Raw genomic sequence first — 15,608 nt, 5'->3', positions numbered from 1 at the left:
AAAAGAACAATATTTTAATTGTTTGTGTAGAACACTTTGAGGTGTCACCACCCTTTAACAGACAGACGCACGCTTGTCGCTGCTGCTTTAAGGATGCAGGTGCGGCTACAGCCCACACAATTCACATAGACAGAAAAAAAAAGAACAATATTTTAATTGTTTGTGTAGCACACTTTGAGGGTGTCACCACCCTTTAACAGACAGACGCACGCTTGTCGCTGCTGCTTTGAGGATGCAAGTGTGGCTACATCGCACACAAGTCACAAACACATTAAAAAAATAGTTTTTTATTTTTTGGAACACTTTGAGAGTTACACCACCCTTTAACAGACAGACGCACGCTTGTCGCTGCTGCTTTAAGGATGCAGGTGCGGCTACAGCCCACACATTTCACAAAGACCGAAAAAAAAAGAACAATATTTTAATTGTTTGTGTAGAACACTTTGAGGGTGTCACCACCCTTTAACAGACAGACGCACGCTTGTCGCTGCTGCTTTAAGGATGCAGGTGCGGCTACAGCCCACACAATTCACATAGACAGAAAAAAGAAGAATATTTTTATTGTTTGTGTAGCACACTTTGAGGGTGTCACCACCCTTTAACAGACAGACGCACGCTTGTCGCTGCTGCTTTAAGGATGCAGGTGCGGCTACAGCCCACACATTTCACAAAGACCAAAAAAAAAAGAACAATATTTTAATTGTTTGTGTAGCACACTTTGAGGGTGTCACCACCCTTTAACAGACAGACGCACGCTTGTCGCTGCTGCTTTAAGGATGCAGGTGCGGCTACAGCCCACACATTTCACAAAGACAGAAAAAAAAAGAACAATATTTTAATTGTTTGTGTAGCACACTTTGAGGGTGTCACCACCCTTTAACAGACAGACGCACGCTTGTCGCTGCTGCTTTAAGGATGCAGGTGCAGCTACAGCCCACACAATTCACAAAGACAGAAAAAAAAAGAACAATATTTTAATTGTTTGTGTAGCACACTTTGAGGGTGTCACCACCCTTTAACAGACAGACGCACGCTTGTCGCTGCTGCTTTAAGGATGCAGGTGCGGCTACAGCCCACACATTTCACAAAGACCAAAAAAAAAAGAACAATATTTTAATTGTTTGTGTAGCACACTTTGAGGGTGTCACCACCCTTTAATAGACAGACGCACGCTTGTCGCTGCTGCTTTAAGGATGCAGGTGCGGCTACAGCCCACACAATTCACAAAGACAGAAAAAAAAAGAACAATATTTTAATTGTTTGTGTAGCACACTTTGAGGGTGTCACCACCCTTTAACAGACAGACGCACGCTTGTCGCTGCTGCTTTAAGGATGCAGGTGCGGCTACAGCCCACACAATTCACAAAGACAGAAAAAAAAAGAACAATATTTTAATTGTTTGTGTAGCACACTTTGAGGGTGTCACCACCCTTTAACAGACAGACGCACGCTTGTCGCTGCTGCTTTGAGGATGCAGGTGGAATCTAGACGGGATTTGGAACCGAGGACACACTACCTCCATCAATTGTCTAAATCCCACTGCACTAATGTCGGATACCGGACGCACGTCTAACACCAACATAGCAGTCAAGGCCTCAGTTATACGTTTTGCTTCAGGATGACTGCTGTCGTACTTCATCCTCATCGCTAGGGACTGTTGGAGGGTCAATTGTTTAGTAAAAGTAGTGATGTTCCTACTTCCTCTCTGGGATGATGAACAACTCCCAGCAGCAGCAACAGCACTAGGAGGAAGTGGTTCTTGATCTTTCCCTATTTTATTTTTATCGGAGAAAGTTTGGTCCTCCATTTATGTTATATTGATATATATACGTGCGGCTAAAGCGCACACAAACACAGAAAATATTATTTTATTTTTGCTGGAGAGTAGTGCACTTTGTGGGTTACACCACCCTTTAAGAAATGAGCCAGCCGGCTCTTTACTTATGGGACACAGGCGCACGCTTGGCGCTGCTCCTTTGTTGATGCACGTGCAGCCACAGTGCACACAATTCACAAACACAGAAAATAATTTTTTTTTTGGTTTGGACTGGAGTGTACTTTCGGGGGTTACAGCACCCTTAACGGTCAAGCCAGCTGGCCCTTTACTTATGACACAGGCGCACGCTTGGCACTACTTTGTTGATGCACGTGCGGCTACTGCGCACACAATTCACAAACACAGAAAATAATTTTTTTTTTGGTTTGGACTGGAGTGTACTTTCGGGGGTTACAGCACCCTTAACGGTCAAGCCAGCCGGCCCTTTACTTATGACACAGGCGCACGCTTGGCACTACTTTGTTGATGCACGTGCGGCTACTGCGCACACAATTCACAAACACAGAAAATAATTTTTTTTTTGGTTTGGACTGGAGTGTACTTTCGGGGGTTACAGCACCCTTAACGGTCAAGCCAGCCGGCCCTTTACTTATGACACAGGCGCACGCTTGGCACTACTTTGTTGATGCACGTGCGGCTACTGCGCACACAATTCACAAACACAGAAAATAATTTTTTTTTTGGTTTGGACTGGAGTGTACTTTCGGGGGTTACAGCACCCTTAACGGTCAAGCCAGCCGGCCCTTTACTTATGACACAGGCGCACGCTTGGCACTACTTTGTTGATGCACGTGCGGCTACTGCGCACACAATTCACAAACACAGAAAATAATTTTTTTTTTGGTTTGGACTGGAGTGTACTTTCGGGGGTTACAGCACCCTTAACGGTCAAGCCAGCCGGCCCTTTACTTATGACACAGGCGCACGCTTGGCACTACTTTGTTGATGCACGTGCGGCTACTGCGCACACAATTCACAAACACAGAAAATAATTTTTTTTTTGGTTTGGACTGGAGTGTACTTTCGGGGGTTACAGCACCCTTAACGGTCAAGCCAGCCGGCCCTTTACTTATGACACAGGCGCACGCTTGGCACTACTTTGTTGATGCACGTGCGGCTACTGCGCACACAATTCACAAACACAGAAAATATATTATTTTTTTAGCACTTGGGGGGAGCACCCCTGATGGACAGAGCACCCCCTGGACAACACTACAGCACTCCTTTAGGACTGGGACACTGCACAGGACTTTGGAGTGGACACAGCCCCTATGGAGAACTGACTGCACAACACAGTCCAGCCAGCCCCTATGGACTTTGAAGTAGTGGACACAGCCCCTATTAACAACAGCAGCACAGCACAACACAGCCAGCCCCTATGGACTTTGAAGTAGTGGACAACAGCAGTACTACACTACACTACACTACACAGCCCTAACTCCCACCCTCCCTCTTCACTGTCCACAGCCGAGTGAGAAAATGGCGCCGACGTGTGTACCTTATATAGGATCCAAAACCCGCGAGACTCGGAAGGCGGGATGATGACGTTTTGCCTCGATTTCAGATCCGAGTCAGGCGGGAAAAGTCGAGCCTGATTCGGATCGGACTCGGATCGGGGGGGCTCGGGGGGGTTCGGATTTCAGAAATCCGAACCCGCTCACCCCTAATATATATATATTTGTTGGCAGCACCAGCACTCAGACCAGGCTGTGAAAAAGAAGTTACCAGCACTAAGCTATGACAGGCTAAAGCTGGGACCACTAATCAGAGAGACAGCAGCCTGGGAAATAACATCCACCAACCATAGCTTTTTCTTCAAAGTGCTAAACTCCCTATGGGGGAATCAAGGATACACAAAAGATACTCACCTCCTCCTCCTGGTTAAAAACAGTCCCATGCTGAAAGCACTAGGGGGTTTATTTACTAAAGTACGGGTTTATAGAAGTGGAGTTGTTGCAACCAATCAGATTTTAGCTATTATCTTCTAGAATGTACTAGATAAATAATAAATGGTTGCTATGGGCAACACCTCCACCTTTATAACTCCGCATTTTAGTAAATATACCCCCCAGGACACTTTCCACACCCAACCATGGGGCAATGGTTGTGGAGGAATTAAAAGTATTGAAAATAAGTTAAAACTTTTTTTTTCTTGGTGAACTACAGTTCCCAGCAGGAACGGATTAAGAGAGGAGGGGGCCCGTGTGCAGCCTATGTACGGGTCCCCTCCTCTCTCTCCGTAGCGCAGATGCGAGTAGTGTGCCCACGCCATATTTCTGGGGATTTCGATACTGCGCATAACACAAATGCACTCAGGCTGTGGGAGAACACCCCTTCCCCCGATGTTCCACCGATATAGTCGTAGGAAGTTCTGCATGGAAGATCTGCAATAACACATTTGCATGCATTCGTTTCCTGAGTATGCACAGTGCAAAATCACAAAAATACTCCGTGGTAAGTTGGCGCAATAGTCACTCAGCATCAGGTACTCAGCGTGTTGCAGATTTATAAAAGGGGTGCAGTATTTTTATATTTTCTTTTTTAGAAAGTCTCCAGGATTTCAGCATAGTATTTTTTTTTCTCATTACTTTACCCCGATGTTTGTAGAAATATTAGGCAACGCTAGAATGAAACCACAGTGTGTACAGATTCTCTGCTGTATTTGTCTTAATGACCAGAAAACTGTAGTGACGAGTCAGCAATGAAATGTTCTAGCTCAGTAGGTGCACATTTTAAAAAGTTCTCCCCCCTCCTCCTTGTATGATTCACAGTCGCCCCTCTGCATCCCGTCTGAGTCAGTTCCTGTCGCTTTTATTCTATGAACTATTAGGAGGGGAGATTAGTTCTTGTGAATTTAATGACTAGAGATCAAAATTGAGGTAAGTGTGAACACTTAAGCGAGAGAACACAAAGAGGGGGGTTATATATTTGGACAACTCTCCCAAATTACTGATGATTTTAATGACTGATCCCTGCTTATAAGAATTGTCCTTGGAACTGTTTATATTTCAATATTGACCATATATTGTTGCTGATGCAGAGTTACACGCAAGGCTGCTTTGCGCACGGATCTCGCGATTTTTAGCAACCGAGCATGGGTCAGATCGCAGCATATGCGTGTAGGAATGGCCATCGACAATCGATGATTTCAAAACATCACTGGTTGCTGGTTGATGTTAACTAGTTTTGCCAACAATGGAAAAGAACCAATGGTTCTCTTTCATCGATGGATGAGTAGGAGCCGATGTTTTGTTGTTATTTTTAGAGGCAGAACAGAGTTTAGCCCTGACCCCAGCAGCCGCTAAGCCCCACCTCCATTTTTGATTGGCCCAACATGCCTGCTGCAGAGGTGACCATCGAGGGTGTGCAAACCATCGATGGGTCACCACAGCTGGGCTGTGTGCCATCGATGGTAAACATCGGTGGTAACATCAATGGACACCCCACCGATGGCCACCCCTATTCAGCATTGCGGGAACAATGCTCACCGGTGCCCTGTGCCAGCCCCACCTATGAAAATGTGACATCACATGAATGGGCGGGACTGCCAGCAGTAGAACGTCGAGAGCCGTCCGAATGCTTCGGGTGGCTGAAGTAATTGTCTACCCTTGCCCTAAAGGCTGGATATGGCGTAGGCATTCCAACCTTGCATCCTCGGCTATCCAGCTAGTGTTACTCCCTCAGGGCTTCTTACTAATGCCCAGCACAATCATAAAACTAGCAGGGGCATATTTGTTCCGCCGGGGTTGGTTTGGGAGGGTTTACTGTTTTTTTAATGGAGATTAAACAGACACATATTTTATATTATTTTATTGTACACCCTCCTCCTACAAATTCGCAAACTTTCAGAGCATTGGAGTCTAATTCATAGGGAGGGGGCGCCCCAAAAATTCTTGCACCAGATGCTAGTAGATCTAGGGCCGGCCCTGGTACTTACTGGCTGTTTCCCATTATTGTTGGCATTTCCTGGAAAATTTGAAGATGGATAAAGAAAATATATAATTTAGGGATGTGCGCCGGACCATTTTTGCCGGATTTGGATTTGGATTTGGTTCTAATTCGTCGTCCGGCTTTGGATTTGGATTTGGATTTGCCAAACTGCGGTGACTGGCTTTGGATTTGGATTTGGATTTGGATTTGGATTTTTTTACAAAAATTGACAAAAAAAGCTAAAATCACATAAATTGGTCTTTTTTTTCATCCTAGAGTATTATTAACCTCAATAACATTAATTTCCAGTCAATTTAGACCATATCACAGCTTATAATATTGTTTTCAACATTATTGGCCAAAGGTTGCAGTGAGCTGACTGGTTACTAAGCGACAAAGCAGCGGCACAACGACACAGACACCACAGTATAAAGCACATTATGACACATTGCCACACAGCAGTGGCAGAAATGAAAAGTAGTGCACCCACCCAGTGGGGTACGGCCAGCAGAGTCACAGTACTTGTTTACAAAGTGGGCTACGGCCCTAGGAGTCACAGTGCACAATCTTATTAGCATTACACCGCACATAGGGCCTGATTCACATTACACCATAAAGTAGTGTCTCTTATTTATGTTACGACACACAGTAGTGCCCCTTTTACACAATGCCCACAGTAGTGACCCTTTTACACAATGCCCACAGTAGCGGTGTCCCTTACACAATGTCCCCCAGCAGTGGTGCCCCCTATGCAGTCCCCTTAGTAGTACGGTCCACTATGCAGTGCCCCCAGTTGAATGCTCCCCAGTAGTATGCCCCCCATTAGCAGGCCCCCCCAGTAGTATGTCCCCCATTAGCAGGCCCCCCCAGTAGTATGCCCCCCATTAGCATGCCACCCAGTAGTATGCCCCCCAGTAGTATGGCTCCCCCAGTAGTAGGCTGCCCCAGTAGCAGGCCCCCCCAGTAGTAGGCTGCTCCAGTAGTAGCCCCCCCTGTAGTATGGGCCCCCCCTGTAGTATGGCCCCCCCTGTAGTAGGCCCCCCCTGTAGTATGGCCCCCCCCAGTAGCAGGCCCCTCAGTAGTATGGCCCTCCCAGTAGCAGACCCCCCCCAGTAGTATAGCCCCCCCCAGTAGCAGGCCCCTCTGTAGTATGGCCCCCCCAGTAGTATAGCCCTGCCCAGTAGCAGACCCCCCCCAGTAGTGCAGACCCCCCCAGTAGTATAGCCCCCCCCCAGTAGCAGGCCCCTCTGTAGTATGGCCCCCCAATAGTGCAGATCCCCCCCAGTAGTATGGCCCCCCCAGTAGCAGACCCTCCCCCAGTAGTATAGCCCCCCCCAGTAGCAGGCCCCTCTGTAGTATGGCCCCCCCAGTAGTATTGCCTCCCCCAGTAGCAGACCCCCCCCAGTAGTGCAGACCCCCCCCCAGTAGTATAGCCCCCCCAGTAGCAGGCCCCTCTGTAGTATGGCCCCCCCAGTAGTATAGCCCCCCCCCCCAGTAGCAGACCCCCCCAGTAGTGCAGACCCCCCCCCCCAGTAGCGCCCTCGGACCTTTGACAAGTAAAAAAAAAAACAAAAAAAAACTTACCTGTATCCCCGCTCCCGCGCCGTCCGCTCTGTCACACGCTGAGGAGGGAGCCGGAAGACGGAGCTCATGTGTGAGCTCCAGCCGGCTCCCTCCGTGCAGCAGCCAATGAGAGTCTGTGTGACTCTCATTGGCTGCTGTAACAAACACACAGCTGCCGCTGGCGGCTGTGTGTCTGTGTCTGTGTAGGGCAGAGCGCTATCACTGCGCTCTGCCCTACACGCGAGGAGACCTGATGTCGGATTCTCTAGTGAGAATCCGACATCAGGCGGCCGCCGTTCGGTCCCGAACGGGGATCCGAGTCAGGCGGTGAACACCCGAACAGGGTTCGGGTGGACTCGGATCCCCAATGTTCGGAGCGGTTCGGATTCCACAGAATCCGAACCGCTCATCTCTAATATAATTTAGATTTTTATTACGACATATGTTTCAACGTTCCACAAAAAGAAAAAAATCTGAACTAATTGGCGACCCCTAATCTGTCCAGTGACATTCCCAATTTATAGTCGCCACGTCCTCAGTTTAACAGGTCATGTACCCATTCTCTAGAACAGTGGTTCTCAAACTCGGTCCTCAGAACCCCACACAGGTCACGTTTTCCAGATCAACTAGCAGGTGCACAGGTGTATTCATTACTCACTGACACATTTTAAAGATCCACAGGTGGAGCTAATTAATTCACTTGTGATTCTGTGAGGAGACCTGGAAAACATGCACTGTTTGGGGTCCTGAGGACCGAGTTTGAGAACCTATGCTCTAGAAAAACTGGGATTAATGTGGATTATGAACTAAAAGATACACTAAAATGACATTACAACCAACCGGCTTTTAACTGTCATGTTAGGGTCTGTGCTAGAAAAAGAACAGAAGTTGATTGGTTGTTATAAGCAATTTCTCTACATTATCTCTCTCCAAGATTTGATAAATCTCCCCCAAGACTCCAATGTCAACATTACCATCTTCCCAACTGATGACTTGCAGAATATCACATCCAATCGCTGTAGGATAATACTTTGTACTTTACTCATTACATATTAATGTTATTATACTACCTGCTAATCTCCACCTCCTGCACAGAGCTGCTGCCTGTTGTTTGGGTTGGTTTGGTGCAGATGCTGATTGCAATTTTCTCACAGTTTTTTAATCTGTTCCCGTTGTTTCATGCTGCTTAGCCCCAGGTGAGGTGACTCACTGATCCCACACACTGACTCTGCCAAGTGTGTGACTTGCATTGGACATCAAAGGGCATTGATGAATGTGTTGATCGGTTTATCCCTCATGGCATAGTGCAGCCTTTAGTGATGCTGGCTTATATTGGCTTGTTTGTTGTTGGATACATCCTTAGCTTTCCTTAGGGGGTAAGTGTTGATGGTTGCACTGTTTGCAGTTTGGGAGTAAAGCAGCACATTACAGAGACCCTTCCTCATTCTGCACCCCAGAGCAGAGGCACTGCCTGCACTATGGCATGCCTCCCAACTGTCCCGATTTGAGGTCTATGGGCCTGATTCAGCAAGGATCGCTGATGCGATCGCATACGCAGTTTTGCTGCAAAATTATGCAAATGACCATCGGATGCCTCACGCACAAGTAAAACAGGTCAGACCTCACTCACAAACTGCTAAACTTCCTGCCGGTATCTAGAGCTCAGGCTGCGTACGCCATCGCAGGGGATTAATTATGCACGCCCCAGTAACAGCGTTGAAACGTACTGGCACGTCTGCGTTTCTCCGACCAACCCCAAGCGCAACTTCCTGTCAATCTCTCTGCGATGGGTCTGCGTAATCTCTGCAGTGATTACGATTGCAGTGGCAGTTTCGCGCACTTCAATGCATACGCATGCGCAGAACGCAACAATCGACTGGGTGCTTGCATTTTTGCACTTGCGATCCTTGCTGAATCAGGCCCTATGACCAGCCATGACCTGAGCAATATTCAATGGGTCCTAATTAGAGGAATGTGGACGGGAAGCGCGGGAGGTGGAAATCCAGCACACTTGAAGCCCTGATCACTCCCTGTTGTGGGGACCACACCCCTGTGCTCAGGGCTGTAACAAGGGGTGTGCAAGCAGTGGCCGTGCCCAGATCGGACGACATATCGTCTAGTGTGTAACGGCCATAATTAACTCATCTTGCCCAGATCTCCCAACAGGTAAAGTTGGAAAGTATACTATCAATAGATCGAAGCGAGTGAGCTGCTCTGCTACGCACGAAACCCTGATGCAGAATCAGGTCGTCTAAGAATGATTTAGCACTGAGTGTACCTTGTACTATACAAATAAAGGATAATAATAATTACAGTAGGAAGACCAGTCCATAAATGTTGTTGTACAGTATGTTGTAGACTCTGGGGCTCAGGACAGGGAACTTGGGCCGTGATTCAGAGCCGGACGCTCTGAAAGAGCGCTCGCTCTGAATCTGGGCGTTTTTTTTTTTTTTTTGTGCAGCCTCCTGGCCGCTCGCATAGCTGTGGGTGACCACCCTCAGCTATAGCGAGCGGCCATGATGATGGTCAGATTGGTCAAAACCATCGCGACCATCGTGCTTGCGACAAGACCCTTGTGGTAGGGTCTCGTGGCCGCAAGCCCCAGAGAGATTTCGGCTCTAACAGAGCCGGAATCTCTCCACTGACATCACTCGTGATGTCAGTGGGGCCGCCCCCAAACTGGAGGCGTTCTCATGGGAACGCGTCCATTTGGGCTGCCACCCCCCGGCCCGCCCACCAAAGCGGGCGAGCTGTCACTCAACATCGACAGCTCGTCCCCTTTGGTGCGAGACCCGGAGCGACGGATTGCCCGCCACTATCCGGGTCTCACGCATGCGCACGACGGAGCCGGCTCCGTTGTGTGCATGCGCTCTGGGCCACCATCGGCCCGGTTGCGAGCGCTCAATGCTTGCGACCGGGTCTGAATCAGGCCCTTGGTCATGCTGTGATAAGGACATGGCTACTTCACAAAGGGTCCGTCCATGGCTAACACTTCTGAGGCGCTAGGTTGCGCCTTAACCTGCTTCTATTCAATCCTAACTTACCTGTTGCTGCTCAGTTCTTAATCTAACTTTGCTGTTATTAAGATAACATACAGTACCAGCAGGGTGTGCTGCCTATACCCGTCTCTTCACTGAACAGTTACTTGGGGCATCTGTTCATGTGTCTGCGCCAGGAGAACAGACGGCTGTCAAATTGTCACCAAACAGAGGAGCATCAATGAGGCAGACAGGGTAGAGCTTATACAACACGCAGATGAACACAGTGAATGTACATCACACAGCAGAATGTGTTTGCAGCATGTACATTATGCAGGGCGTGTGTGTGGCACGAAAGCACCAGCTCAACAATAAGGTCCTTAATTCACAAACCGGAATACAGAAGTGACAAATTACTATTTTTATAATTCTATGCATGCAGCAAAATAACTTCAAATTACCCCAAAATAAGCTTTTTTTAGCCGAATAATGCACCCTAAATACAATGAAAGTATTTATTTCAACGAAAAATAATTGCTTTCTATCATTTTTTTACATTTTGTAAAGTTGCCTCAAATTACCCCAAAAGCATAATTTTTTTCTAATTTTTTTTGCATTTTCCGTTTAATTCCTTTGTAATTAAATGAAATTCTACAGCTTTTTACATTTATTTAGCTTTTTAAAAAAAAAAATGCAGATATCAGCCATTGGACAGCTTTTAAAAGCATATAGGACCTCATTCAGAGTCGGTCGTTGCGGCCGCACGGTCGTACGCCACTGATGTTCGCTATACTGCGCATGCGTAAAGTTCGCAATGCGCGTGCGCAAACTAGCCGCGACGATCAGAAATTTCTCTCTCCTTGAACACAGCCAGGTCGGTAGTTTGAGTGACAGATTGAGGCGTTTGTGGGTGGTAACAGGGGAAGGTGCATACGGTTTATGAAAGTGCATAATTAACAAAGTAGCGTCATGGCACATGTGACATGGGAGGTTTTTACACTGACATGATCGTAGAGCTTAAGAGAGGGTATGGTCAACCTTAAGCTCTACGGCCAGTTTCAATGGTTCCCGATGGTTTCAATTAATCCTTATATGCCCGGAGATGACGTGCAATGCGTACGAGAAGGGGGCGTATTTTTTTTAATTCTGACCGCTTCCTCCCCTTGGTCGGCCAGCTACCGATCCGAACTTAGGGACGCAACTTGCGAGGGAATCATTTGAATATCCGGCCCCTTTTCCCGTACGACCGTGCGGCCGCTTCGACCGACTCTGAATGAGGTCCTTAGTACTTCCTTATGGCCGCTAACAGTCTTCTACATGATTCTGCTAAAAAAGGGCCTGATTCAGACCCTCTTGCGAGCGCATAGCGCTTGCAAGCGGGTCGATGGCCCAGTGCGCACGCGCGGCGCGCGCCATGCATGTGCGCAAGCCCCGTAGCGAGTGAGAACTTCACTCGCTCCGGGGCTCGCATATGTTGATCGACAGCTCCCCCCGTTTTGTAGGCAGGTAGGGGGGGTGGCTGCACAATAGGAACGCGAAGGAACGCCTGCCGTTTGTGGGCGGCCCTACTGACATTCGTCCGGATCCGCGATACTTTCTCGCCAATGGCGTCATTTTCGCCTGTTTTGCTTTTACCCCGTATTCAATTTGAAAGACTTTCCGCCTAGGCGGAAAGTCAATGCAATGTACTAGGCGAAAAAGTTTCCTCATATGAATAACAGGCAGAAAAAAGTGCAGATTTGTTTTTTTGGGGGTGCAATGTTGCGGGAACCCCCCTGCAGCCTTCAAACAGTCCCCCAAAGGTAAACTGTGTCAAAACTTTAAAAAAAAAACACTTCAGAACACCCCAAAAAATCACTATCATTTTGGGGGCGAAAAAAAAAAATGTTGGGGGACAAAGTTAAAAACCAGCGAACTTGACTCTGGGGGGGTCCCCAAGTATGCCCCAGATGTTTTTTTGATTGCAGGTGCTTGCGGCAGGTGGATTTTTCATGATTTTATCAACTTCACTTTAGCAACTTTTAAATATGTTCACCTCCATTTTCAAGTACCCCAAATTTGCTGGGATAAGTTATTTTCTTCAAAAAATACTCCTGAATACTATTCTGCACCACGTATAGAAAAACGCTATTTAGCAGCTATTGAGCCCGTTTAAAAACACCAAATACCTTCAGCAAGCCAAATCAGGGGTACCATAGGGAACCCCCATGTCAGAGCATCTTTTGGGGGGTGTCAGGCTGATTTCTCCAAATCTGACAGTACTTTCCGTCTGTTCAAGTTTCACCGGGTCTCGTTTTCGCTTACTTTCAAATTGAATACGGGGTAAAGCGGGCACGCGCGTGATACTTTTCCGCCTACAAAACAGGCGAAGTAGGTGAAAAGTCCAGCCCGCGGCTCGGCTCAAATTGAGTACGGCTCTTGACATGAAAACTCACATTGTTGCATCACATTATTGTGTGAGACAAAATACTTCATACTATCAATTACGTTGTAGTACAGAGTTTCCCATTACAGTCCAGGTTTTAAGCATATCCATGCTTGAGTCCAAATTGTTAAAACAAATTGACCAAGGTACTAATTAAGTCACCTGTGCTCAAGAATAGGGAATTGGTATAATTTCACGGTGGTCGGGATGCTGATGGTCAGAGACCGACAGCAGCGTCCCGATGTTCAACATACCGACAAAGGCCGGTAAGTAGACTTAACCCTCCCCCTCTCCCCCCCTAACCCTTCTCCCAGGGTTGCCTACCTTTAACATTCTCTTCCCGGGAGAAGCCCGGGTAAGAGATGCAGCAGGGGGCCGACGGGGGCGGGGCTTGACGATTCGCGTCATTAAGCCCTGCCCCCTCACGGTAAAATTGTCGCGATTGGGCACAATTTACATAGGGGGCGGGGCCAAATGCTGTGATTCATGCAGAATCACAGCTTAAGCCCCGCCTCCTTCACGGAGACCCGCGATTGCCGCGGGTATTCTCCTAATTCTGCCCACTTCACTAGGAAGTGGGCAGAATGCGGGAGAAATGCCTACCCTTCCGGGGGTGCGGGGGGTTACCCGAAAAATCGTGAGACTCCCGCGAAAACCGGGAGGGTAGGCATGTATGCCTTCTCCTCCAGTGGTGCCTAACCCTAACCTACCCCCGGTGGTGCCTAACCTTAACCTTCCCCCGTGGTGCCTAACCTTAACCTTCCCCCGTGGTGCCTAAACCTAACCCCGCCTTCCAGCACCCTAAACCTTCCCGGGTGGTGCCTAACCCTAACCTCCCCCTCCGGTGGTAATCCGCCCTCCCCGCAGCCAAACCGTCCTTGGTCAGTGCCTAACCCACCCTGGGAGGTACCTAAACCTAACCCCCCCATCCCCTGGCTAACCCTCATACTTACCCTCAGGATGCCGGCATCAGTATCCTGGTCTCTTCGGGATGGCCATGTCGGCATTCTGATGGGCGTCAGGATTCCGACGTCGGTAAATTGACATCCAGGATCCCGTCCGCCGGCATCTTCACCGCATCCCCAAGAATAGATGGCCTTAAAACCTGTACTGTAATGACAGAGTTTTGGAAACTCTGTTTTAGTACATCTCTGAGCTCAAGGGCTGACACTCAATCTGCTTCTTCATTGCAGTAGAGTAAGTGATCTGAGGCCCTGATTCAGAGCCGCTCGCAAAAAGCGAGCGCTCACTCTGAATCAGGGCGGGTGCTTGTTTTTTAAGTTGCGGCCTCCTGGCCGCTCGCATAGCTGTGGGTGACCATCCACAGGTTATGCGAGCGGCCATGTGATGGTCGCAATGGTCAAGACCATCGCGACCATCGAGCTTGCGACGAGACCCTTACGATAGGGTCTCATGGCCGCAAGCCCCAGGGGACTTCCTGCTTTAATAGAGCAGGAAGTCCACCTACTGACATCATGAGTGATGTCAGTAGGGCCACCCACAAACAGCAGGCATTCCTGCAGGAACGCCTAGGTTTGCCCAGCCACCCCACCTCCCCACCTACAAAACGGGGCGAGCTGTCAATCAACATCGACAGCAGCCCCGTTTGTTGCGAGCGCCGGAGCGAGTGCTTTTTGCGCTTGGTCCGGAGCTGGCGTGCGTGCGCACTGGCCAACCATCGACCCGATTGCGAGCGCTATGCGCTTGCGAGCGGGTCTGAATCAGGCCCTGAGTTTCCATTGCTCCTGTTATGTCAAGAAGACTGGATAAATTCCTCCTGTGCTGACTCTTCTTGACGGCTCCTGAGTCTCCACCCTCCCATGCTCTAAACATCTGAGTTACATACAGATCAGCTAAAGGTACTCTGCGCTAGAGATGGACATCGGAAGCCCGGCATTGAATCGTTGCCGGGCTTCCGACATCAAATCCAGCGATGCAAATATTAAATAATATAACCATCGCAGTGGTTATACTCGCAGGGCAAAAATGTGGCGAGGCCTATGTGAAAGCGGGCGGAGCCTTGCGTCTCTCCCCGTCCACATCATTCTGGGGGCGTGTCCAGCAATCTCCGCGATGCTGGGCTGCCCCCGGGCTCCCCCCTACACTGAGAATAGATGCGGTGCGCATGCACACAGCTTCTATTCACCCGCTGCTTTACTATGCAGAGCAGCGTAGTGTGCTCCCCCCCACAGCCAGCCATAGGGTGGGCAACGGAATGCTGTATCCAATGGCTATCAACCATCGAATTCCCGGTATTCGATGGAAAAAGTACTTCCATCGAATCGGAAACATCGATGGTTGCCAACCATCGGTTTCCGATGTCCATCCCTACTTTGCGCTATGGACATCACAGTCAGCACACTGGCTGTAGCATCCCATTCTGGTTTATCTCTCTTGGGATCACTATTTCAGCCTCTGTAGCTTCTCTGGCTGCAGGATCGCTATCTCGGCAGCGGTTAGCTGTGTAGTAGGCGTAGCGCATGCATGGGTGGGTGCTCATCTTCTCAGCTGCCACATGTTCAGTGGAACTGGAAGTACAGTATGAATTCTGGCTTCTAGTTCCAGATTTGTTCTAAAAAAAAAACAAAACATGATTTAAAAAAAAAAAAATTATAAAAAAAAAAACAAGGGAGAAACTGCTTTATTTTAGTAATAAAACATTTCTCCTGTGGCAGCACCAAGCTAGCGCCGTCCTGAGCTGGTGATCGCATAGTTCTGCTGCTGGCCATGATAAATTGGAGTAACATCACAGACTGCCCCCAGTGAAGGCTATCAGTTTGCCTAATGGTAGCAATTGGCATGTTTAAAACAAGCAGACATTCACTTCCATTATTCACTTCACCGCACTACAGATATTCCTGTACAAGCTAGAACA

At 48.4% G+C, this 15,608-nt stretch overlaps 1 long non-coding RNA gene across 1 annotated transcript in view; it reads left to right on the top strand.

Moving 5' to 3' along the window:
* Positions 1–8,628: 8,628 nt before the first annotated feature.
* The window catches only part of LOC148519609 (uncharacterized), a 40,211-nt gene continuing 33,231 nt past the window's right edge, over positions 8,629–15,608 (top strand). Inside the window, exon 1 of the long non-coding RNA XR_015878925.1 lies at positions 8,629–8,706. This is a non-coding gene — a long non-coding RNA (uncharacterized LOC148519609). The remainder of the gene's footprint in view (positions 8,707–15,608) is intronic.

Source organism: Taudactylus pleione, unplaced genomic scaffold, assembly GCF_031769625.1.
Source record: "Taudactylus pleione unplaced genomic scaffold, aTauple2 ptg000188l, whole genome shotgun sequence".
NCBI lineage: Eukaryota > Metazoa > Chordata > Amphibia > Anura > Myobatrachidae > Taudactylus > Taudactylus pleione.
The sequence above is the reverse complement of the archived record's forward strand: the minus strand, read 5'-3'. Positions and strand labels throughout refer to the sequence as shown.